This window comes from Panthera tigris, chromosome C2, assembly GCF_018350195.1.
Source record: "Panthera tigris isolate Pti1 chromosome C2, P.tigris_Pti1_mat1.1, whole genome shotgun sequence".
Taxonomy (NCBI): Eukaryota; Metazoa; Chordata; class Mammalia; order Carnivora; family Felidae; genus Panthera; species Panthera tigris.
This window is the reverse complement of record NC_056668.1, coordinates 121,175,689-121,199,492: the sequence shown is the minus strand read 5'-3', so window position 1 is coordinate 121,199,492 and position 23,804 is coordinate 121,175,689. Positions and strand designations below refer to the sequence as shown.

The following is a 23,804-nucleotide window of genomic DNA, read 5'->3' as shown; positions in this document are numbered from 1 at the left end:
TTTTTTTAATGTTTATTCATTTTTGAAAGGGAGACAGAACACAAGCGGGGGTGGAGCACAGAATCTGAAGCAGGCTCCAGCCTCTGAGCTATCAGCACAGACAGAGCCCGACGCGGGGCTCAAACTCCTGAACCTTGAGATCATGACCTGAGCTGAAGTCAGATGCTCAACTGACTGAGCCACCCAGGTGCCCCAGTACCTTACCATATAAATAGGCAACTGAGCCTGTGATCTTAAGTCCTTCCAGCAAGTCTGGGATCTTAGAGATGAGGAAATGGGACCACAGGGTGTTTCAAAAGGCTTCTCCTAGAATGTAGAACTCTTGAGAAGAGAAATATTATGTAAACTTAGGTATTCCTGCTACAGTTGCTTGATAACCAAATGTGACTACATAGTTATTTGAAAATTACAGGTAGTCTCCTGCTTAGGGGTAAAAGTGGGTATTGGTTTTCTTTAAAATGTTCTGCAGGTCAAATAGACACAACCAGCATGTGATCAGCACCACCAGAAACCTCCTGGAAGGATTTCTCAGGGTTTGTGGATGTAAGAGGTTCTCTGCTGATGACTTCCCAGTACTAGAGTACCTGAAGACCTGTGTATTCAGCATAGTACAGTAGTGAAGAGTATAGACTCTGAAGCCATTCTGGCTTGGAATCCTGGATCTGTCATTACTAGTCTTGTACACTTGGACAAGTTACTTAACTACTCTGTGCCTCAGTTTCTTCATTTGTAAAATTGAGATGATGATAAAAATTGAGATGCTATTATTGTGAGGCTAAAATGAGTTCATATATGACGAGGACTTGGAACGGTGCCTAGCACATGATATGCTTTAAAAATGTTAGCTGTTGGGGCACTTGGGTGGCTCAGTCGGTTAAACGTTAAACTTAGGCTCAGGTCATGATCTTCTGGTTTGTGAGTTTGGGTCTCGCATTAGGCTCTGTGGTGTCAGGGCAAAGCCCGCTTGAGATCATCTGTCTTCTCCCCCCCACCCCCTCCGAAAAAAGAGAAATAAACATTTAAAAATAAATACATTTTTTAAAAGTAAAAAAATGGTAGCTGTTATTACCATTCATTCATTCCTTAAAAATATGTTTTTGGTGCCAACCAACCTCACCAAGTTGATGGATATAGGAGAATGGACAAGACACACATAGCCTGTCCCAGTGGAACAGAGGACTTGATGCTTAAGTTCACAGTGAAGGACCTGAATGGTAGTGCAGACATTTCCCAGACGCTCACCTACCTCTTCGCCACCTATTATGATCATGAGGGCCTAGGGCAGGCCTATGAAGGGTTGACCATGGCAGGGGGTGGAGCTTATTATCTTGATCGGGTACACTCAGGTGTGATGTTGCCTTGCCCGCTGTTTAAGATATGCCCTCGATTCACAAGCACATGCTGGTGGTTAATGTTTTAACTATCACTCTTGGCCTCAGGTTGTTAGTGGGAAGTGTGATAAGAGACTGTAAACTCAGTATTTACTCACCTGCTTTGCTGGCACTGCTCTTGGTCCTGGTGGACAGCATACTGCCCTGACCACTGGTTCAGACTGGTGTTTCCGCAGCCCTAAAAGCCCCCCCAGTACTGTGAGAGACCCAATTCTGAGTGAGCAATAGCACGGCTGCTTAAGGGTGGCCGGGGGATTTGCACTGGGGCAGAAGGCCAGACCATCATGCTTCCTGTATCTGCCATAGTCAGAACCTTCTGGACATGAAGATCTCTGGGGGACTGTATTGATAGGCTTGGATTTAATAACTGGTTCTGGAGAATGGAAGTCCTCACTTGCTCTGTGTGTCCTACAAAGAAACTCCCACGTGGAAGCCTGCCCAGCTAGCTAGCGCCTGCCATCACGGCCTGGCGCAGGCCTCTAGCCATGGACTGCGGACCGGAGAGCCCGTGATCGCTGCCTCAGGAACTTGAGCGCCTCTGCCTTGTGTGAATGTGATTGCTACAGCCTTGGCTTCACACTGGAGCACTTCGTGTTAATGTGTCGCCTGTCAGACTGAAAACCTAATAGCTCTCTTAGTGAGGAGCCTGCTTTTATTTGTTTTTGAACTACTGGAATTTGAAGTCAGGGAGATTTTGTCTTTTTTTTTTTTTTTTTTTTTTTTTTAAATACTTGCCCCATGCTTGGAAAATAAAGAAATGACAAAAAATGTCTTTCACTTTTAAAAGCCATTTATTTGTATGCAGACAGAACTGAGTTAAGCAGAGGGGAACCTTTCTTTAGTTTCCACGTGGTTCCCTGGGTGCTCTAACTTTTCTGGTCTTGGTTGCCTCACGATTTCCCAGATGGGGTCATCTTTTGTCACCAGTTTGTCTGTCTCCATCACAGTTCCTAATGGAGACCTGAAAATCAAAGCTTGGATATTTATGGTTGAAGGTCATCCCACTGACAGTTGATTTTTTTTCTTGTTGTTGGCTCTGTCTTCAAGGTGAAAAATAACTCTTGTCTTTGAGAAAGGCGTATTTCAGGAGATGCTAATGTCAGGCAGGAAGATGCAGGTATGTCTGCCTCGTTCTTGGTTCATCTAATTTCCATGTTAGTAGCATATGATTTTTTATTGGTGCATCTTGCTCTAATGACTGCTGATTATCTTGGAACAGCTGCATTAATTGATGGTGTTTAACAACTCAACGTACAGTAAGTAATTGCAGTTGGCTTGGCTGAGCAGAACAGGTTCTTTTTTACTGGCTTTTTAGCTCAAGGAGTGTTTTCTCTGTGTGCTGAATGCCAGAAAGGGAGTTGGGGACGCTTTGCCCCAGTGCCTGCCCACGACTCAATGCTCACACTCCCCTGGGACACTGCGTGCCGTCCTAGCATCTTTTCCCACTGCGTGCACATTGTCTTTGCACGGGCCTGTCTCCTCAGCTTGACGGGGAGCTCCTGGAGGCCGGGGCTCACATCCAGTACGTCTCTCTGACTCTTCAGCCCTGAGCACAAGGACTCTCATGGAATATGCCTTAGGAAAGGTTGGGTGAATGAATGATTGGCTGGTTGCAAATCCGTCAGGTTTGCTTTTAGCTGCAAGTAACAGAAAGTCCTACTTTAGTGGTTTAAGCATATAATGGTTTCTTTCTTTCATGTAACAAGATGTCCAAATGTAGGTGGTTGCTAGCATTAGTTTCAACAGCTGATGTCTGTCTGGACTGACATTTCTGTTATTTTCTTGGCCTGTCCTTCATGATGGTGAGATGACTACGGCAGGAAGGAGGCGCCAGCCACACTGGTACCTTTGATCAGGAAAGCAGACGTTTTCCCCAAGACACTAAGCAGACTTCCCCTGACGTTTCACGTGTCACATGACCAGTCCCAGTTTAAAGGGCCATGTGACTATTTAGCAGGGCACACTGTTGCCAAGAATCGTTGGGTGGGCTCACTGCTAAACAAATAACCCAAATATGCTTAAAGACTCAAATATGGTAGACATTTACTTTTTGCTGACAGAAAATCCAAAATGGCTGTTCCTAATTAGTGGGGAGTTCTCTTCCAACAGGTGATTAAGGGACCCAGGCTCTTAATTCTGCCATGCTTGTTTACATCAATCAGAAGAGGAGGGAGCCTGGAGGATGGTGTGTGGGAGAATTTTATGGGCCAAGCTTGGAGGTGGTGAATTAATTCCAGTGATATTCCATTGGCAGGGGCTCAGACACATGGCCACACCTCCTGGAAGAGAGGCTGGGGAATGTGGTCCAGTGCCTAGGAAGAAGAGGAGTTGGGTTTTATGATTAGCTGGCAGTCTCTACCACACTGTCCCTCCCACCCCCGCCCAAATCAGAAGTCTCTTAGCAAGGAAGAAGGCATGAATGTTGAGGGACAACTAGGGGTGTCTGTCCTAGAAGGAAATAGTGTGCTAAGAAGGCTACCTCCCAAAATAGTCTTCATTTCCAGATCATCTGTCTTAAATCCCTGCTTCTGTTCCTACCTTTCGGAACTGGACCAGAACAATAGAAGGTCCTCATTATCCCTGTTTCTTGACCCCAGGCCTGTTCTTAACAGCTTTAAGGGAATGAGTCATAATTGATCCCCCTCGGCAGTTGAAGATTACCCCACGGGAAATGGGATTCAGCACCCCTAGGCCAGAGGAGTTCTGAGCCTTTGAGACCTTCTTGCCAGTGAGCCTTTCAAGTGCCTCCACTCACCTAGCCTTCCAAAGTTTCTCTTCCTCTTCAGCCCCCAGCCTAGCCCACCCACATCCAGAAGGGAGCAAGGGATGCAGCACAGAGTGACCCCTGCTTCCCACTCAAATGATTTGAGAAATCTTTTCCCAGCCACTTCCTGCTAGTTTTTCTCTGTAAACATTAATAAATGACCCACTTATCTACTGAGTTAAAGTGTTTTGTTCCTGTTCCGTTTGTGGTAGGTTTCTGTGACACGTGTTTCTCCATCCACAGTATCTTTCTTGGTCCCCTTCTTTACTCCCTCCCTTCCTTTCTTCCCACACACACCTACTGAGCCACCTGCTGCTTCCTCAGCTCTGTGTTCGCCCAGCCCTGCAAACAGTAGGCGGGGAAGCTGACCTGAGCCTGTGTGTTGACGCATGTGATGGGAGGGCTGTGGTCGCCCAATACTGGGGGGGCCTCACCTAGCATTGGGGTCAGGGAAAGCTTCTAGGAGGGGCTGCCTTTTGCGCTGCATTTAAGGATGAGTAGGAGTTAACCAGGTCAAGAAGGCACTTGGGCCAAGTGAGTGGGCACAGACACTGAATTACGAGAAGGGGCATGTGGCGGTTGGGGGAGAACGGTAAGTCCAGTGCGCCAGAGTTCGGGTCCAGCACTGTGGTCATTTATTCGTTTAACAGAGAGCTGTGAACGAGGCAGATAAGGTCGCAGCCCCAAGGGAGCTCAGGGTCTGGGCTGGAAGAGGGAATGAGGCTGTAGGGGAGGGTGGGCGGGAATCCGAGGTGGGCTTGGCTGCTGTCCCAGCCACTGCCCTGAAGGGTTTGCTGTTGCAGGCTGAGCAGGATGTGGGCCCACTGACTGTGCTGTTCGCCTCTCCTGCCCCGTCCCTCTGTTTCCGATTCATTTCTGGTCCTGTGCCCGGGCATTACTCAGGCCATGGAAATAGAGCCTGGCACAAGAACACCAGCGTGTAGTCGGTGAGGAAAGTTGAAACTGTCATCACATATCAAAGTATATATGCCAGCTGGATTTTTGACGGAGCGCTTTCTCGGAGCCCCAAGGATGAGGTCCTCAAGTTGGTTTACGATTTTTTTCCCTCTCCTTTCAACTCCTACCAATACTTCTGGCTACTTGGCTCAGAATATGACCTAGCTGTGTCTGTTACCCACCCTGTGAACACATTGAAATCTGAGGTTTGCCCTTGCCGTGGGCTGGCCTGTTGGGAGAGGCCGGGTCACCTCTACGGGCCCATTGGGTACTGCTCCATGGTCCACGAGGGTGTCCCTCCAGGCAAGGACTATGTGAGCACCCCCTGAGAAGGGAACTGTTGTCACCAGCAGGCAGGTCTGCTCAATTCCCCGAGGAAATGGGGGCTGTCAGCTGCCTTCATTGTGACGAATGGCCCCAGGGTGCTTTCCTTCTTTCTCTCTACCCATCCCTGTTCGTTATGGTGGAATTGACGGTGCTAGGGAGTGGGGTGCAGAGAGGAACTTTTGTGCTAGTCTGAGCCCAGGGCTGAATGTATGGCATTGTGTTTCCAGGTAGGGAAATCTCAGTCCATAGAAGGAAACTCCACCAGCCCCATGGTGTCTACTGGGTGCCTTCTTGGTGCTAAAGGCTGTAGGGAATATATAGTAATAAAATGAGAAAAGGAGGATCGTTACTACCCGTGATGTGATTTATAATAAGAAATATATGTTCGTTCATCCCTGTTTCTGGCGCAGACCCCCTAAACTGTGCTGGGACCCAGGAAGGTGTCTTTTGTTATGTTAATGAAGTGATGGTTTTTGAAAGCCCCCAGGTAACTAAGGATGGGGACCGGTTGCTGGGAGAACCAGCCTGTGATTAGAAGGTTGGAACTTTCAGTCCCATCCCCAGACCTCCAGGGAGGGGAGAGGGGTCGGAGGTCAAATCAGTTGTCAATGGCCAACGATTTAATCAGTCATGCCTATGTAATGAAGCCTCCATAAAAACACAAAAGGACGGGTTTGAAGAATTTCCAGGGAGAGCACTTGGGGGTGCGGGAGACTAGCACCCTGGGAGAGAGCATGAAAACTAGGTGACCTTTCCCACGTGCATATTTTTCCCTGTGCACCTCTTCCATCTGACTATTCCTGAATTCTGTCCTTTTATAGTAAACCGGTGATCTAGTAAGTAAAATGTGTCTCTGGGTTCTGTGAGCCACTCTAGCAAATTAATTGAACCAAAGAGGGAGACAGACCTCCAGTCAGAAACACAAGGGACAACCTGGCTTTGCCATCGGCCTCTGAAGTGGTGAGGGCTGAGGGGAAGCTGAGCCCTTAACCTGTGGACTCTGACGCTATCTCCAGGCAGGTAGGGTCAGAATTGAGTTGAGTTGTAGGACACCCAGCTAGGGTCAGAGAACTGCTTGGTGATGTGCGGGAGAAACCCGTACATACGCTAGACTTAGGTACGGAATCCTTAGTACCCTAAGTGCAGTCCCTTCCACAACCCCAGAAAGTGGGTGATTTTATATTCCGCTAGAATATAAGCTCTGTGAGGGAAGGGATTTTGGACTACTTTGGTCACTGCTGATCCCCAGCTTCTATAACTGTGCTTGGCGTATTGCAGGGGCTCAGTAAATATTTGTTGAGTGAATAATCGAATCACCATTTACAGGTGAGGAAACCAGCTCAGAGAGGTTAAGTAACTTGCCTGAGGTACTGCAGCTGGTAAGCGGTGGAGTAAAAGGCCCGGCTCTCAGTCCCAGGGAGGCACCATGAGCTGTGACTTGGGGTCCCAGCCCCATTGCCCTTGGAATGTGGGCTCCTTCCAGGGTAGCCCTGGAGGAAGGCCTGCAGCCTGTCTGGCTGATACTCTGCCCAAATGCAGCACAAGCTTGGCAGAAGCTAGCATTTGTATGGTGACGAGCCGCAAGCCCCCAAATGTCAAAGCCGGCAAGGTTGTCTGCATTCTTGGCTGCCAGTGCCTTGCTGTAAACTCAAGGGTGAGATGTATATACAGGAGTGTATCTGTCAGCTTCTGAGTGATGTTTCTATGTTGCCGCCTTCATCCTGTCAGGCGTGTGTTCAGGAACCTTCTGTGGCTCCCTCCTCCTACAGCAGCCTAGTCTGGCCCCACTCATTCTCCACCCTGTTCACTGATGAGTGACTGCATAAAACCTGTCATCAGTCAACAGTGTAGGGAGGGGTGGATTCTGCCTCTGCATGTGTACCACTGTATACATTATTTATCCTCCCTGAAATGCCTGCTCACATCAGGCATGCCCACTAACATCCTACCTGCCCTTGTAGCTTTCGCAGTTTCTGTCTCTTCCTTAAAGCCCCATCTGACCATTTAGCACATGTCCCCTTCCCTAACCCTGTAGCCTCAGTCTATTTATATAGTGCATTTCCTAATGGAGTTCCTGGAGCCCTGGTTTCTTTGGGTATGATGGGGCTTCTGCTGAGTGGGGCGCCAGACCCCTCCCAGTAAACTATGATTTTATCTTTCTTACACATCAGGTTTCATGTTGCATTAGTTTTGAAAGCAGGTACTCTTTCAAAACCACTGGTCTCTCAATAGCTTAGGTACCTGCCTTGTGACTTCTTGTTTAACTAACATTGTTTAAAAAATAATTTAAATAGGGGCGCCTGGGTGGCTCAGTTGGTTGGGCGTCTGGCTTCGGTTCAGGTCATAATCTCACATCTCGCAAGTTCAAGCCCCGCATTGGCCTGTGTGCTGACAGCTCAGAGCCTGGAGCCTGTTTCGGATTCTGTTTCTCCCTCCCTCTCTACCCTTCCCCCACTCTCACTCTCTGTCTCTCTCTTTCTCTCTCTCCCTCCCTCTGAGAAATAAATAAACATTTAAAAAATTGTTAATTTAAATAAATTCTACAGCTTTCTTTTTTTTCTGATTTTAAAAGTCATAAATGTTTAAGAAAATTTGGAAAATGCAAGACTATAAATGAGAAAAGAAGTCTTCCAGGATGCTACCACCTGCTTCAAGAGTTGTAAACCAGTCTTTCACCCTTGCAGTTTGTTTCAAAGCAGAGTAAAATTACTGTAGTCCCAGCCATAACCACTCCTAACACTAAGGGTCTATTTTCTCTTTCCAGGGTTTCTTTAAGAATTGTCACTTTTATTGATTTAAAAAAATAGCACTAAAGAGTATAACAGTAAAAAGTCTCACTCTTCAGCCCTGTTTCAGATGACTCAGTCCAGTTTTGTAATGTATCTTCTTTATAACGTAATTGAGCTCAAACTGTATATGCTGTATTATAGCTTGCTCCTTTGACTTAACATAACATTTTCTGTCATTACTAACCGTTTGTTATTTGTACCATAACACACTGTAAAAACAAAGCATTAAATATGTCAGTAAATATTGAAAAGTCCACAGTAGAGATAACCACTATTAACTTGGGGACTATCTCCTTCCACACCTTATTCTGTAAGTTTACATGTTTTCTTAAAATTTCCTGGTATATGTTGAGTTGTGCAAATGTTTGTTTTACCTTCAGAGACACCTATACAATAGATAAGCACTGTATCTATTATGCTGCTGAAATAGAGAACAAAGGCAAAAGAAAAAAATTAAATTTCTTTACAGTTTAGAGCCCATTGACAAGTCCTTGACACGGGCAGAGTGACCTTCCTGTAGGAGCTCAACCCCCTCGATGATGACACTTTGCTAAGGGCAAATGGCAACCTTAGCTTAACAGTGGCCTCACCTCCAGGATCCTGTAAGTCTACGTTAACATATAAAAATTTCCTTGGAAACTTCCTTTATCTCTGCTCCCCAAGATACATGTTAGCAGTCATCCTCCAAGCACATGGCCCACAGATATGCATCTAAAGGGTCTCATGACTGGGGTTTTACTAGACAGTAGTAAAGGACCTTTTCCTAACAGCTAGCCTCTTAAGGTCCTGGAAACCTTGCTTCCAAAATTCCTTAGAGACTTATGCTATCCCTAACCCTCTCTTAATCCCAGTACAGCTCTTCCAACCCATAGGCCCTAATCCCCATGCTTTACTAAAACCTCCTGTTTGCACCGAAGAGGATTCAAGAATTCTTTCTTAACCATTCACTCCGAACCCCACCATTTCCACATCACTGCCACTTGCACACTCTCTCTCATTCATTTTTCACTTGGCAGAATCTGGAGGTTTGTCCACATCCACACCTAAGCCCATCTCTTTCTCCTTTCCTGTCCCTTCCCTTCTTTTTTTAAAAGATTTTATTTTTAAGTAATCTCTATACCCAACGTGGTGCTCAAATTCACAACCCCAAGATCAAGAGTCACATGCTCTACCAACTGAGCCTGTCAGGTGCCCCCCTCTTTCTTTTTAAAGGCTAAATCCTGTTCCATTATATGAACAAACTGTAATTTTCCAACCATTTCCCTCTGGGGTACATTTCAGTTTTCAAATTTTTATATTTATTCTTACTGCTGCTTTATATACATGAATAAAAATTTTTGGGGATTAGATATCCAGAATCCAAATTCCTGGGGCAAAAGGTATGTGTGTTTACTGTTTTAATGAGACCACAGTTCTTCTTCACAAATACTGTTCCACTTAACCCTCTTACCGACAGTGTGTGAAAGAATGTATCCCCACCCCCCCCACCCATTGGGACTAACATCCACTAGAGACGGATGATCTTTTTATTTTTTTGCCAATCTGAAGGGTGAGACATACGATGTCATTTTTAAATTTGTATTTCTTTCCATCCAGCTTTTCCAAGCATATACATACACACATTTAAAAAAAAAAAATTGGGTCGTGCAGGGCATGGCTCTGTATCCTTTTTTAGTTTTTCACATTAAGTCACATTAAAATGTTCACATTTTCTGGGTCATTGCATGGTCTTCAAAAGCTCACTTGTTCAGGGGTGCTATTTCACTGAACGGTGCAGATGACCTGGAATGTTCTTTATCTTAGTTTATTTAAGTCCTTAATCTCCAGCAGCCTGGGGAATGACAAGTAATAGAAAAGAAGGGAAAGCAGAAGGAGCACCTTCTGTGGGGGATTGTGGGATCTGCCCAGGAAATGAAGCAAATTAAAATCTGAATTAGATGTTTGCTCAGGGGCTCATCCCTTAGGCATTTGGCAGGGAGGTGCCTAAAGTAAATATCACCATGAGCTCTTGTTTTATAGGGACATTGAATACTATCTGTTAAATATTAAGAAGCTTCACCTGTTTCGTGTGCTCCATTAAAAGTGCACAGCTTTGTTTGTTGTTGTTTTTGTTGTTGTTGTTTTGGATAAGGAGATTATGATGCTCCCAGAGCATCTCACATCGGCGGAAACATCCGGGAGGCAGGGTGGTGTGAGGGACATCGTGTTGAACTGTCAAGTCTGAAGAGTTGGCTTCAGATTCCGGCTCTTCCCCCGACAGCTGTGTGTAAACCTGAAGAAGACACTCAGACCAGTTCCCGGGGGTCTGTGTGGTGTGAATGACCACGGTGTGAGTGGCTTTGGACAGCCTGATGGAGGGTAGGCTAGTAGTTAGAGGCCAATTCTAGCTCAGTATTATTGAGAACAATAAAAATGAGCACCGTCTGATAGCAGGATGGTATCATAAAAAATAAATATATGGTCTTTGCCCCCCAGTTCAGGGCACACAGCTCCTGGAACACGGAATCTCCAGAGTGCTAAGAGTATCTTTTAGGTGCTAATGACTGCTGGTCTGGGGGTCAGGAGAGGGGGTTAGATAAGCTTCTGGATGGGAGCTGGTTGCCTGAAAGGCCAAAGCACCATTAGAGGTTTGGACTTTAAGCCCCACCAATGGCCTATGATTTAGTCCGTCATAGATGAAAGGAGACCTCTATAAAAACCTCTAAACAGCTGGGATTTAGAGAGCTTCCGGGTTGGCAGCACATCCGCGTGCTAGGAGGGCAGCATGCCTGGAGAGAGCATGGAAGCCCTGCGCCCTGGCCCCACACCTTGCCCTGTGCATTCCTTCCATTTGGCTGTTCCTGAGTTGTATCCTTTATATAATAAATCTATGGTGACAGCAAGTAAAATGTTCTCCAGTTTTGTGAGCTGTTGTAGCAAATTATTGAACCTGAAAGGGGGAAGGGTTGTGGGAGGCCCCACCTCTGACTTTGTAACTAGATTAGACAAAAGTGGGTAATTTGGGGACCCTGTGCTTGTAACTGGCATCTGAAGTGGGGGCAGTCTTTGGAACTGAGTCCTTCAACCTGTGGAGTCCAACACTAATTTGGGATAGTCGGTGTCAGAATTGAATTGTAGGACACCCAGCTGGTGTCCACAGAGTTGGAGAATTGGTTGGTGTGGGGAAAAAAAAAAAAAAACAACAACGTTTGGTGTCAGAAGTATTGTGAGTCAAAACAGCTGAGCTGTATATGTTACCAGTCTCCAGAAATGTTCTGACACACAGTCAGCCAGGTCTGTGCTAGGCTTTGTCCACCAGAGGCACGCTTGTGAACAGACAGACCCTATCGCTGCCGTAGGGTGGTTTGTAGTGAGTCCCAGGAGACAGCCAGTCAGCTTTTCAGTGTAGTTGTTTGATTATGTACTAATAGTCCCGGAGAGTGTCCTGAAGGAGAGATACAGAATGACTTGAGAGTGTCAGACAGGACCCTGATCTAGACAGGGGAGTTCAAGGGCAGCTTCCCTGAGAAAATGATCTTTGAGCTGGGGTCCGAAGGCTGATGGTGAGTTAGCTATGTGGGAAAGGTGGAAGGGCAGAGGAGAGATAGCAGCCTGCTGGCTGGGGAAAGGCAGAAAGGATGGATTGCCGGTGACTGTAGTGAGCCTCTCCTCTGCACATTCATCTGTCCATTCAGCCATCCAGCAGACATTGATTGATTACCTGGGCCAGGTACTGTTTTTGGTACTGAGGACAGAAGAGTAGGGAGCAAGACAAAGCCTCTGGCCTCATCACTACTGCTGCGTAAGAAATCATCCCCAAATTTGGTGACTTAAAACAGCCATCATTTCACTGTTATCCTCATGGTCTGGAGGTGGACAGGGCCAGCTTGTGTTTCTCACGCGGGTCTCTCACAGTTATGCAGGCAGTGGGTGGTCTAGAATCATCCAGATATTCCCTGACTCACATGTCTGATGCCTGGGCTGGGAAGCCTCAGTGGCTGCCTGGGTGTCCCTGTCTCCGGGTGGGCTCTCACATGGTCGCTTCAGGCCTCTAAAGCAAATGGTCCAAGAGAGAGCAAGCCAGATAGAATCTCATGGACTTTCCTGACCTGGTCTTAGAGGTCACACAGCATCATTTCTGTCCCATTCTATTCACTAAGGTAGTCCTGAAGCCTGATCAGGGGAGCTAGAACTCCCTCTTGATGGGAGATGTGACAGAAAACTTGTAGATGTGCTCCAGAACCACCACACCCTCACCTTCTGCTCCTCCTAGCTTCTTATCCTTGGCTTTAAACCTACCCACCTGCCTCAGCTCACCAGCGTCCTCCAGAGAAGGCAGTCTTATGGCCTGCATCCTGGCTCCAGCATGCCCCTTGGGGGTCCCACCTTCTTCCCCTGCCCCAAATAGCTCCAGAAAGGAGAGTTTTCTCCATCTCCTTTCTTGGTGGGGGATGGGGTGGGGGGTGGTTGGTGCCTTTTGTGGACTCGAACCCCAGGCATCTACCCAGCTGACCCACCTCCTAATTGGGTCATCAGAGGACATGCATGGACACAGGCACCAAATCCCCAAGGAGCAAGGCTGTTTTGTGGGGCTCAGAGATGGCCAGGATGACTGGTAGTCGTACCAGTGAGCCCGGACTGACAGTGAGCCTTGTAGGCCTTGGGCAGGGTTTGATCAGCATCCTAAGAGCATTATGGGAAACTGCTAAATGGCCAGAGTTTTGTTGACCACCTTCCAGGAGGATTATAGAAGACAGTCCTATGATCTCACTTACACGCGGAATCTTAAAAAAAAATGAGGTCATAGATATAGACAATAGATTAATGGTTGCCAGGTGGGGGTGGGGCTGGACAAAATGGGTGAAGGAGGTCCAGAGGTACAAAATACCAGTTATAAAATAATTAAGTCATGGAGACGTAATGTACAGCATGGTGACTATAGTTAGTAATACTATATTGTGTATTTGAAAGTTGCTAAGAGTAGATCTTAAAAGTTCTCGTATAAGAACAAAATTGAACTATGTATGGTGATGAATATTAACTATGGTGAGGAATGTTAACTAGGCTTATTGTGGTGATCATTTTGCAAAACATACAAATATTAAATCATTATGTTGTGCATCTGAAACTAATATAATGCTATATGTAAATTATACCTCAGTGAAAAGAAGACAGACCTCTGGGAAGACAAGATTTTGCATTATGTCTTTAAGTTAATGTTAGAATTATTTATTACAAAGGACTTTCAGTATGTTCCTAGTTTCAGAAAAGGAAGCATAGATCTCCATCCTGATTAAACGAGTTATAATAACACCAATGATATGGCAGTCTGTGGTCAGTTATCATAAGGTAGGTGGGCAGAGCCAATCTTCCGTAGCCAACAGAGTTCACAACACTGTCAGCTGAACAGAGTTTACAGCAAACATAACTACCATTATGATGTCCTGTAACACCCAACAAATAGTGCAACAGTTAACAATCAATAGTGCCCAAGTAATAAAACAGCAAACCTTGGAAGATGACTATTAAAACAAATCTCTAAATGTTACAGGATAGGTCTTTGCTCTCTTTAGTAGACATACTCAGAAACTCAATGTAGAAACTTATTTTAATGATGATAATACAGAATAAGTATTGGTTCATTTAGCTTACGTTTGTGGAAACTGATACGTAAACAGAAGTCATCTATTTATTTGTTTGTTTTTTTGTTTGTTTGTTTATTTTATAGAACCCCTAGTGATTTACAGGTAAGTATGGCCTGCTCTGGAAAACTTGAAAGGACCTACCATCCTCCGAATGACATCTTTGTTGCAAGACCTCTACTTGTCTCAGCTTCAAGTTAGGTTTCAAGGTAAGTTACCATATTCCAGATGACAGAGTGGTTTTAAGATGTAAATGACCAGGTCTCTCCCCAAAATGTTGCTTGATGATAAGTTTATGGGGCTAACCCCAACCTGCACATTTATTTTTTTTTTCTTTTTCCAACCTGCACATTTAAAAATTCCTAGAAAACTCTTGCTTTGAGAGAAAAAAAAAAAGATTTTATTGGTATATTTTCAGATGGTAGCAGACCAAAAATGGAAAGGAATTAACCATTATTGAGCTATTATTGATAGGGTTTTGGAGTGGCGGTAGGGTCCGGAGCGTATGGCCAAGAAAGAAGTATTAAGATGTCTTTGGCTCAAAAAGGTGATTTTATTAAAGCATGGGGATGGGACCTGTGGGCAGGAAGAGCTGCCCCAGGACTGTGAAGAGAGACTGAGGTGGTAAAGTTAAAGGAAGTTTCCAAAGGGACCTTGATATGGTAAAGAAGATTCATGGATACTGGAGGCCTAGCTATTGTCAAGCGAAGGTTGTTTTTCCCCCTAGCAAGGTATTAACATGAAGACAGTAGGGAGTTCCTGGAGAAATGTCTTACTCTGCCAGCCTCAAGTATTTGTCAGTGGGCTGCAGGTTATAAGGAAATTTAATTTTATCTGCCATTTCCTTCTGCCTTTGTTTCCCACATCATTATGGTGTTTTATGTATATTGGTTTAATCTTATTCAAAAGCCTATATATACAGATAAGTATTAGTGTTAAGCTACTGTAACGAATTCCCAAAGTTCAGTGGCTTAACACAATAGATTATTTTTCCTTTATAAAAACAGTCCAGTTTGGCTCCAAGATGGCGGTATTAAGGATGGGGGTTCATGAAAGTGGTGGGACCTCTGCTCCACCCAGAAATTTGGGGACCCAGGCTAGCGGAATCCCCGCCTTCTATAATATGTTGTTCCTAAGTGTTTTTTCCTCTTTTCTTTGGATTACTTTATTTTTTTCTTTAATACTGCACATTTCTGTTTATTCAGTATCAAGTCCTATCCTATCTTCTTTCCTTTCCAGTTGTGTTGAGATATGATTGACATATAACATCGTATTAAGGTGTACAACATAATGATTTGATATATGTATATATGTATGTGAAATGATCACCACAAGTTTGGTTAACATCCATCTCCTCAACTATTTATAAGTTTTTTTCTTGTGATGAGAACTTTAAAGGTTTACTCTTTCTGGGGTACCTAGGTGGCTTAGCCATTTGAGCGTCTGACTCTTGATTTCGGCTCAGGTCATGATCTCAGGGTCGTGGGATTGAACCCCGCATGGGGCTCCCCACTGAGCATGGAGTCTGTTTAAGATTCTCTCTCCCTCTCCCTCTGTGCCTCTTCCTCACTTGTGCAAACTTGCGCTCTCTCTCAAATAAATAAAAATGAAAAAAAAAAAAAACCCAAGAAAAAAGATTTACTCTTTCAGCAACTTTCAGGTATACAATAGAATATTGTTAATTATAGTCACCATGCTATCCATTACATCCCCAGGACTTATATATCTTGTAATCAGGAGTTTGGACCTTTTGTTCACCTTCACCCATTTCCCCTACCCCATCCCCTGCCTCTGATAACCACCAAACTGTTCTGTTTCTATGAGTTTGGTTTTTTTTAGATTCCACATATAAGTGAAAACATAATGCTTTTAAGGTCCAGCCATGTTGTTGCATATGATAGGATTTCCTTCTTTTTTTGATGACTGAATAATACGCCATTAATCTTTTGCACATTTTCTTTATCTGTCAATGGACACTTAAGTTGTTGCCACGTCTTAGCTATTGTAAAAAATGCTGCTATGAACGTGGGGTACAGATATCTCTTCAAGATGCTGATTTGGTTCCTTCAGATATATACCCAGAAGTGGGATTGTTAGATCATATGGTAGTTCTATTTTTAATTTTTGGAGAGACCGCTATACATTTTTCTCCAGTGGCTGTGCCAATTTACATTCCCACCAATGGTGCACAATAATTCCCTTTTCTCCACATCCTTGCCAGCACTTAGTATCTCTTGTAAAATAGCCATTGTTTTGGTAATAGCCATTCCAACTGGTGCAAAGTGATATCTCATTGTGGTTTTGAATTGTATTTTGTATTTCTCTGTAGATTAGTAATGTGGAGCATCTTTTCATGTACCTGTTGGCCATTTGTACATCTTCCTTGGAGAAATGTTCATTCAATTCCTCTGCACATTGGTTTAATTATTTTTTTGCTATCAAGTTGTATGAGTTCTTTATATATTTTGGATATTGATCCTTTATCTGATACATGATTAGCAAATATTTTCTCCCATTCCATAGGTTGCCTTTTCATTTTGTTGACTATTTCTTCTGCTCTGCAGAAGCTTCTTAGTTTGATGTAGTCCCACTTGGTTATTTTTGCTTTTGTTGTCTTTGCTTTTAGTGTCAAATCCAAAAAGTTATTGCCAAGACTGGTGTCAAGGAGCTTACCCCCTGTGTTTTCTTCTAGGAGTTTTATGGTTTCAGGTCTTACATTTAAGTATTTAATCCATTTTGACTTGATTTTTGTGGATAGTATAAGATAGGGGGTTCCATTTCCTTCTATTCCATGTGGCTGTCCAGTTTTTCCAACACCATTTATTGGAGACACTGCCCTTTCTCCATTGTATATTCTTGGTTCCTTTGTCATAAGTTAATGGACTATATATGCATGGGTTTATTTCTGGTATTTCTATTCTGTTCCATTGGTCTCTGTGTCTGTTTTTATGCTAATACCATACTGTTTTGATTACTGTAGTTTTTGATATAGTTTAATGTCAGGAAGTGTGATCCTTCCAGCTTTGTTCTTCTTTCTCAAGAGTGCTTTATTTGGTTGTTTTGTTTGTTTTTTGTGGTTACATACAAATTTTAGGGTTGTATTTCCTATTTTTGTGAAAAATGTTATTGAACTTTGACTCTGTACATTGCTTTGAATAGTATGGCTATTTGAACAGTATTCATTCAGCTGATCATCACAGAACATCTTTCCGTTTATTTGTGTCTTCTTTAGATTTTTCCATCAGTGTCTTAGTTTGCAGTATACAGGTCTTTCATCTTGCTAGTTAAATTTATTCCTAGGTATTTTATTCTTTTTGATGCAATTATAAACAGGGTTGTTTTCTTAATTTCTCTCTCTGAGAATTTGTTGTTAGTGTATAGAAATGCAACTAATTTTTGTATATTGATTTTGTGTCCTGCAACTTTACTGAATTCACTTCTTAGCTTTGACAGCTTTTTGGTGGACTCTTTAGGTTGTTTATATATATATAAATATATATATATATCTCCTGCAAATAGACACCGTATTATTTCTTGCATCCTAATTTGGACGTCTTTTATTTCATCTTCTTACCTAATTCCTCTGTAAAGGGCTTCCAGTACTATGTTGAATAAAAGTGTGAGAGTGAGTGTCCTTTTCTTGTTCCTGATCTTAGAGGAAAAGCTCTCAGCTTTTCACTATTGTGTATGATGAGTACCATTGACTTTGAGGTTTATGTTTAATTACACCTTTAACCTAAGCCAAATCAAAGTTTTGGAGCTTATAACAGCGTTAGTCTCTACTCCATTGGAAGGGAGCTTGGACCAGATAGCAATTCAGCTTTCTTCCCGAGCTAAATGCCTGTGATTCTGTGTGACAGTGTTCTTAGCTCTGTTATTGTAGAGTTTGTAAGTGCAAAGGAGCTCCCTAAAAAAGGTTGAGAGCTTATTTTGAGATATGGACCAGAGAATCCTTGGGTCTCAGGTACATGAAGGGCTCCTAGAGGTCACTCACATCAGCCCCCCTCCCCCACACACACAGCATTGCCAGCAGGTGGCTGCCCACACTTGACCCCCTCCTTGAGCAGGAGGGCTCATTCTGTACTGATACTGATGCCGCCAAACCCCCTCTGGACTGTCAGCAGTTTTCTAAAACATATTTCAAGGGCATGGAGTTCCTGCCCTTGGCAATGGCAGTGATTGTCTACAAGGGACCTGGCACTCCATGCCTCATCATGATCAAGTCACGGAATGAGCCGGCAGTGAGCCCAGGGTTTAGTCAAAGCTCTGTCAGTAAGCGTGCTTCTAGCCTGAAAAAAAGCCCTCCTTGGGAAAAACCCCTTGATCTGTGGCATGCATCAGTGCTCTCACTCACGAGTCTGTCCAGAACAAAATCCTGTTTCTGTGTAGTATTGTTAACACAGACAACACAGCTTTCAGAAAGCAGAAGTGGCCTTGGCAACCTCCATTTCCAGGTGTGCCTGATTCACGTTGCACAGCTGTGATTCTCAGGCCCTTGTAAGCTCTTTTTATTTTCTGCCTGTGAAATTTGGCTTTCACCATGCAAACCTTCATTGTAGGCTTGTATTTCTAGTTTTTCAGCCTTGCCTATTTAATGTTCTGTGCTTTCCTTGACATTTTAACAAACTTTTAATTGACACAGTTTGCTTGCAAAATAAAAAAGAATCAGCTAGCTGTATTTTTAACGTGGCTTTGTGATGAGTAAATCATGCCAACTGCATGTTCTCCCTTTTTTTGTTGAGGTACTTATAGTTGCTCTTGACATTCTAACGTAAGAATATGCCAATTTCAGATGTCGCTACTTCTGCAACTTGAGGAGAAGCAAAGCAGTGAAGTTGGATGGAACACAGGCTTCTCCTACAATGTCAGAAAGAGATCACTGGGGAGTACATAAGATTGAAAATCCTGGCTTGATGAATTAGTTATTTCAATCTGTTCTGGTCCCGAGAAATGATCAGGCACCTTGACAAGTTTATCCTTTTAGAGCTGGAAAAAAACCTCAAAGGAGAGAGTGGCAGGAACATGTAGTTCAGAAATGGTGGGGGGGGGGGGGGGGGGGGGGGGCGGAAGCCTTTAATATTTCAAGGATTAAAAACACTAACTCTGCAGATGATCTGCCTCAAATCCTTTCTGGGAAGAAATGGTAGGTAGATAATTCATGTTGTATATTTGAACACATGTAAAATAGGGAATAAAAGGTCTTGATGCTGGAACAGGCACCACAGTCAGCAGGCTGAGGGATGCCGCTCTGCCATGTGTCACTGCCGAATTGCACCTGAGCAAGCCAGCGCTGATGTTTCTTAAACATCTAATTATGACTGTATGTGCTTTGATTGCTAGATCTGAAAAGTGCCAGTACTGTCATTATTTTTTAGAATAATTGTGTGTATTGTCAAATCTTCTCCAACGGTGGGTTTTTGCAGACAACCCCTTGCTCCCTCGTTCCTAACAGAACTCTGATTCTGTGCCTGCCTCCACCCTCTCCCTTCCTCTGTGGGCCTCTAGCAGGAGGTGAATCCCAGGTGTTTTCACTTACTTGCTGTGGCCCATTGCTGGAGCCCGTGATGGGTTTTTGCATGGGCTCCTGACACTATTCTTCAATGAGACATTAGGAGAAATCCACTGGGGGGTTTCTGGGAAAGCTTTCGTTGCTTCTAGTAGAAATGTGCAAGATTGTCCCTTCTGCCTCTTCAGATTGCCAAGTGTGGTGGTGATGGCTGTGAGTGTGGCCACCATCTCAAAACCCCTGGAGGAAGTCATCCTAGGGACAGGACAAAGACAGAGGATGGCATAGAGTCCAGACAGGGACAGGTTCTGGCTTCCTGATGATGCTTTTGGGGTTGCTGAATTAACTAACCTTGGAGCTGCTATTCCTCAACTATGTTTCATTATGTGAGAATATGGATGAGTCCCTTTGCATTAGCTAGCCTTTTTTTCTTACCTGCAGCCAAGCCATCTTCAAAGATGCATAAGCAGTTTTTTTTAAGCTTTTTTTTAAGTTTATTTATTTATTTTGAGAGAGAGAGAGCAAGCGAGGGAGGGGCAGAGAGAAAGGGAGAGGGAGAATCCCAAGTAGGCTTTGCACTGTCAGTGCAGAGTCCGACATGGGGCTCAATCTCTCAAACTGTGAGAGCATGACCTGAGCTGAAATCAGGAGTATGACACTTAACCAGCTGAGTTACCCAGGTGCCCCCAAAGATGCATAATTTAAGATAAAATAAAAAATAAAACTCAAAAAGAACAAAGGTTATCATAGCCATGATTCATTTATATCATATCTAAGAGTGACATTCTTAAAGTTTATTTATTTATTTTGAGAGAGAAAGAGAAAGAGCAGGGAAGGGGCAGAAAGAGAGAGGGAGAGAGAGAATTCTAAGGAGGCTCCATGCGGCTAGCATAGAGCCCAATGTGGGGCTCAAACCCACAAACCGTGAGTGAGATCATGTAAGAGTGATATTCTTAAATATGTGATGAGCTTTTTCTGTCTAATGCAATTTGTTATGAATGTGTGTGTGCGTGTTCATCATTACCTACAGAAGGAGCCCCCAAGAAGAGGACCAATGTCATTTAGTGCTGGTGGCAAGTTCTAGTTAGGATATTGGCTTGGCTGCTTTAACAGAGGTGAAACAACAGTGATTTTAGAAGGTTGTGAGATTATTTATTCTCTCCCAAAGCAGTTTGGGCTGACAGGCAGTCAGGGAAATGGGTAGCCTGCCCAATGAGGTCATCCAGGGTTCTTCTGTGTTATCCACTAGGATGTTATCTCCATGCGCATCAAGAAAGCTGGCTTACCACCCCACCAGTGATTCAGAGCATGGGAAATGGTGGAAGAAGGAAGGTCAGAATGAGATAGGACCGATAGCCTCCTTTTGACCCAGAATTGCACGTAATACTTGTAAGCATAAGTCATTGGCCAAGTTGATCATATGACAACAGCTAGTTGCAAGGGATTCTGGGAAATAGTATCCCTAGCTGAATGGCCATGTATCCAGCTAAAATGTAGAGGATTCCATTAGTAAGAAAAAAGAGCAAATAGACACCTGAGAACAGTTAGAAGTGTCTGCCACATAGTGTGTCCTCTACAGTGGAGAGGGAGAGTGTAATGAGGACAAAGCGCTGGGTGTCACTCTCTGTGAAGTAAGGATTTGAGTCACAGGTCCAGTCTCCCTAAGCAGCCTGGAGCCGTGTGCCGGTCCTGACCTGGCCTCTCTTCTGGTCAACCAAGGGACTTGAATCAGTGATGTTTAAAACCTCTTCAAGCTCTGACCTTCTATGGCATGGTCCTGCAGGCATTCTAGTTATAGAGCTGGGGCAGAGACAAAGTGGAAGTAGAGTGAGTACTTCATATGTGGGTGGCAGGTATTAAAACCATACAAGAAGTCACTGCTAACTTATTGAGCACTTATCAGGAGCCAGGTACTGTGCTGGGTCCCTTACACCTGTTAACCTCGTTAGCCCTGACACAACCTGTGAGCTGGAGCCTATGGTTGTTTCCATTTCATAGATGGGGAAACTGTGGCTCAGTAAGGGTGTGAGAAAGGCTCTAGACCTAGCCAACCGATCCCTGAGCCCCCATGCTTAACTACATGTTGTGGGAAGGGCTGGGACATGAGGTGGGATTTGTGGGGTGTGACCAGATCATAGTGAACCCTGCAAGTAGGGTTAAAGAGGCTTGGGCCTGATGCTACCCTTCATCAGGGCCAGGCTTGGGATTGATCTGCAGCATTGATTGGCGTCCCCACCGTTACCCCATAGCCAGGGGATGGCTGTTGCCACGTGCATCACATCTGGGCATGATCTCTCACTACCCCAGGGTAAAAGACAGGCTGTTCTTTAGGAGGAGAGTACCTGGTAAGAGATGATCCCCAGGAGGGTCAGCTTTGGGTCAGAGTGCAGGATGAGGCACACCACTTGCCTAACAGGCATCCTTTAAGGTGTTTGCCCCTGTGAGTCGAGCTGAGCCTGTGGCCTGCTCCTGTCCTGTATTCCCAAAGGCGGCCGGTGCCAGGAAGGCACAGAACCTGGCCCTAGAAAGTGAGAGCGGTCCGTGAAATTGGCCTGTCCTTTAAGCTGGCACTGATTAGTGGCGTGGATTCTGGGATCATGCTCCTCCTGCTCCGGCCTGGAAATTAGTGGCTTTGTACCCAAAGGGAGTTCCAGAGAGGGAGTGGGCATCAGTGCATGTATTGTCTTGGTGGTGGGACTCCTTGGGGTCATCAGATAGGCTGGTCTGGGTAGGGGGAGTGAGACCCTTGCAGCCCACCTGCCTGTGGGTGCCAGCCAGAGGTGAGGACTCCCTGGCCCGGCCCCATGGGGCCTCTGGGCAGCCAGATTTCCTTGGGCATAGCAGCCTCACTCAAGGTGCAGCTGTTGGGTGGTGCCTGGACTAACCCACCTCCCTTCTCTGGCTCTTGACACTCAGTACAAACAGTGCAAACCTTCCCATTGCCCCCCAGCAGCCAGTACAGTTTTACTTAGTGCTTTTTCTTTGGTTCATTCTGTTTCCTCAAATGCAATTATAAACACACCAGCTCCAATCTGCTTTTCAAGACTGAGTCCTAGGGGCGCCTGGGTGGCTCAGTCAGTTCAGCATCCGACTTCAGCTTAGGTCATGATCTCATGGTTCGTGAGTTCGGGCCCCACGTTCGGCTCTGTGCTGACAGCTCAGAGCCTGGAACCTGCTTCAGATTCTGTGTCTCCCTCTCTCTCTGCTCCCCCCACCCCACCCCGCCTCGCCCCGTGCATGCACGCTCTCTCTCTCTCCCCCTTTCTCTCTCTCTCTCTCTCTCTCTCTCTCTCTCTCTCAAGAATAAACATTTTAAGAAAATAAAAAAAAAGACTGAGCTCTGGCTGAGCCTCTTCCAGAAATCCTATCCGCTCCCTTTAGGTCTATGTGGTTCTCCTCCTCTCTCCACTCCCACTTCCCCCTGATGGCACCGGTTTCATATGGTGTAATGGTCTTTTTACTCATTAGTCCACTGACCAGTCTGTGAGCTTCCTTCCTTTCTTTTTTTTTTTAACTTTTAATTTCAAACATACACAAAAGCAGAGAGGATCATATAGTACATCCTCAAGAATCCCTTACCCAGCTCCAAGAGTTGTCAGCATGTTGCCAATCTTGATTTATTAAGTCCTCCTCAACCTGCTCCCACCCTGAATATTTTAAAGCAGTTCCTAGGTCTTGTATCATTTTTCCATATATACTTCTGGACCTTTTAGCTGTGAGCTTCAGGATGACAGTACTGTGTCCTGTATCCTGTGTCTTGTGTCCACAGCACTGTGGATGATGCCTGACACATATTGGCTCTTGAGAAATAATGTTGTTTTGAGTCGACTAATTGGGTGAATGAATTGGCTTCAGCCCCTAGAACTGAGCATGCATTCTGGATGCTGGAATTTGAATAACAGAATGTGAATAGCTGCTAGGAGCCCACAGCTTCCTTGGTGCCTGTCCTGCTGCCTGGGGTTTCCAGGAGTTTCTGAAATCTGTCTGTTATTTATGAGACTTTAAGGTTGGTTTATTCTTAGTCAAGCATCTTTGATTTTGCAATGAAACTCTACTTTGAGGTGACATGGGGTAGAGAGGACTATTAAGATGTAGCTTTTACCTTTGCTTGGTTCATATTTAGTTCACAATTATAGCCTTGGGGTTTGATTTTTTTTTTAATTATAATACCATATTTACTTGGGCCAAAGTGATTAAGACCAAAAAAACAAAGTATAGAATACATCTAAAGCATTTTCTTTAATAACATCTTTCTATTCCTGGTAATGGTATTTTAACTACGCAAATAAGAGATAATTGAATACACATTTTTCTTTCAAGCAGTTGTGGTCATGTTTAAAACCCTGAATTCTGTACACTTTGAAGGGAACCCTGAGACCAGAGTCACTAGATGTGGCATTTCTCACTCTTACGAGGTAGAAAATCAGGCCAGGGTTTGGGTTTTTGGAA

General features: G+C 44.5%; 1 protein-coding gene and 1 long non-coding RNA gene across 7 annotated transcripts in view; one reads left to right on the top strand and one right to left on the bottom strand.

Moving 5' to 3' along the window:
- The window catches only part of PXYLP1 (2-phosphoxylose phosphatase 1), a 70,543-nt gene that overhangs the window by 5,150 nt on the left and 41,589 nt on the right, over nt 1-23,804 (top strand). For 2 of the 6 annotated variants that reach the window (XM_042956341.1, XM_042956344.1), the window contains exon 2: nt 13,936-14,058. The gene's annotated coding sequence lies outside the window, so the exon portion shown is untranslated. Of the gene's footprint in view, nt 1-11,711; nt 11,771-13,066; nt 13,085-13,132; nt 13,149-13,935; nt 14,059-21,083; nt 21,183-23,804 lie in introns of those variants that run through there. The other 4 variants (XM_042956342.1, XM_042956343.1, XM_042956345.1 and 1 more) reach the window with 4 other exon arrangements.
- LOC122230523 lies at nt 9,799-12,958 on the bottom strand. The gene is made up of 3 exons (XR_006207511.1): nt 12,511-12,958; nt 10,288-10,500; nt 9,799-10,059 (listed from the first exon to the last, which is right to left on the bottom strand). It is a non-coding gene; the product is annotated as an uncharacterized LOC122230523 (long non-coding RNA).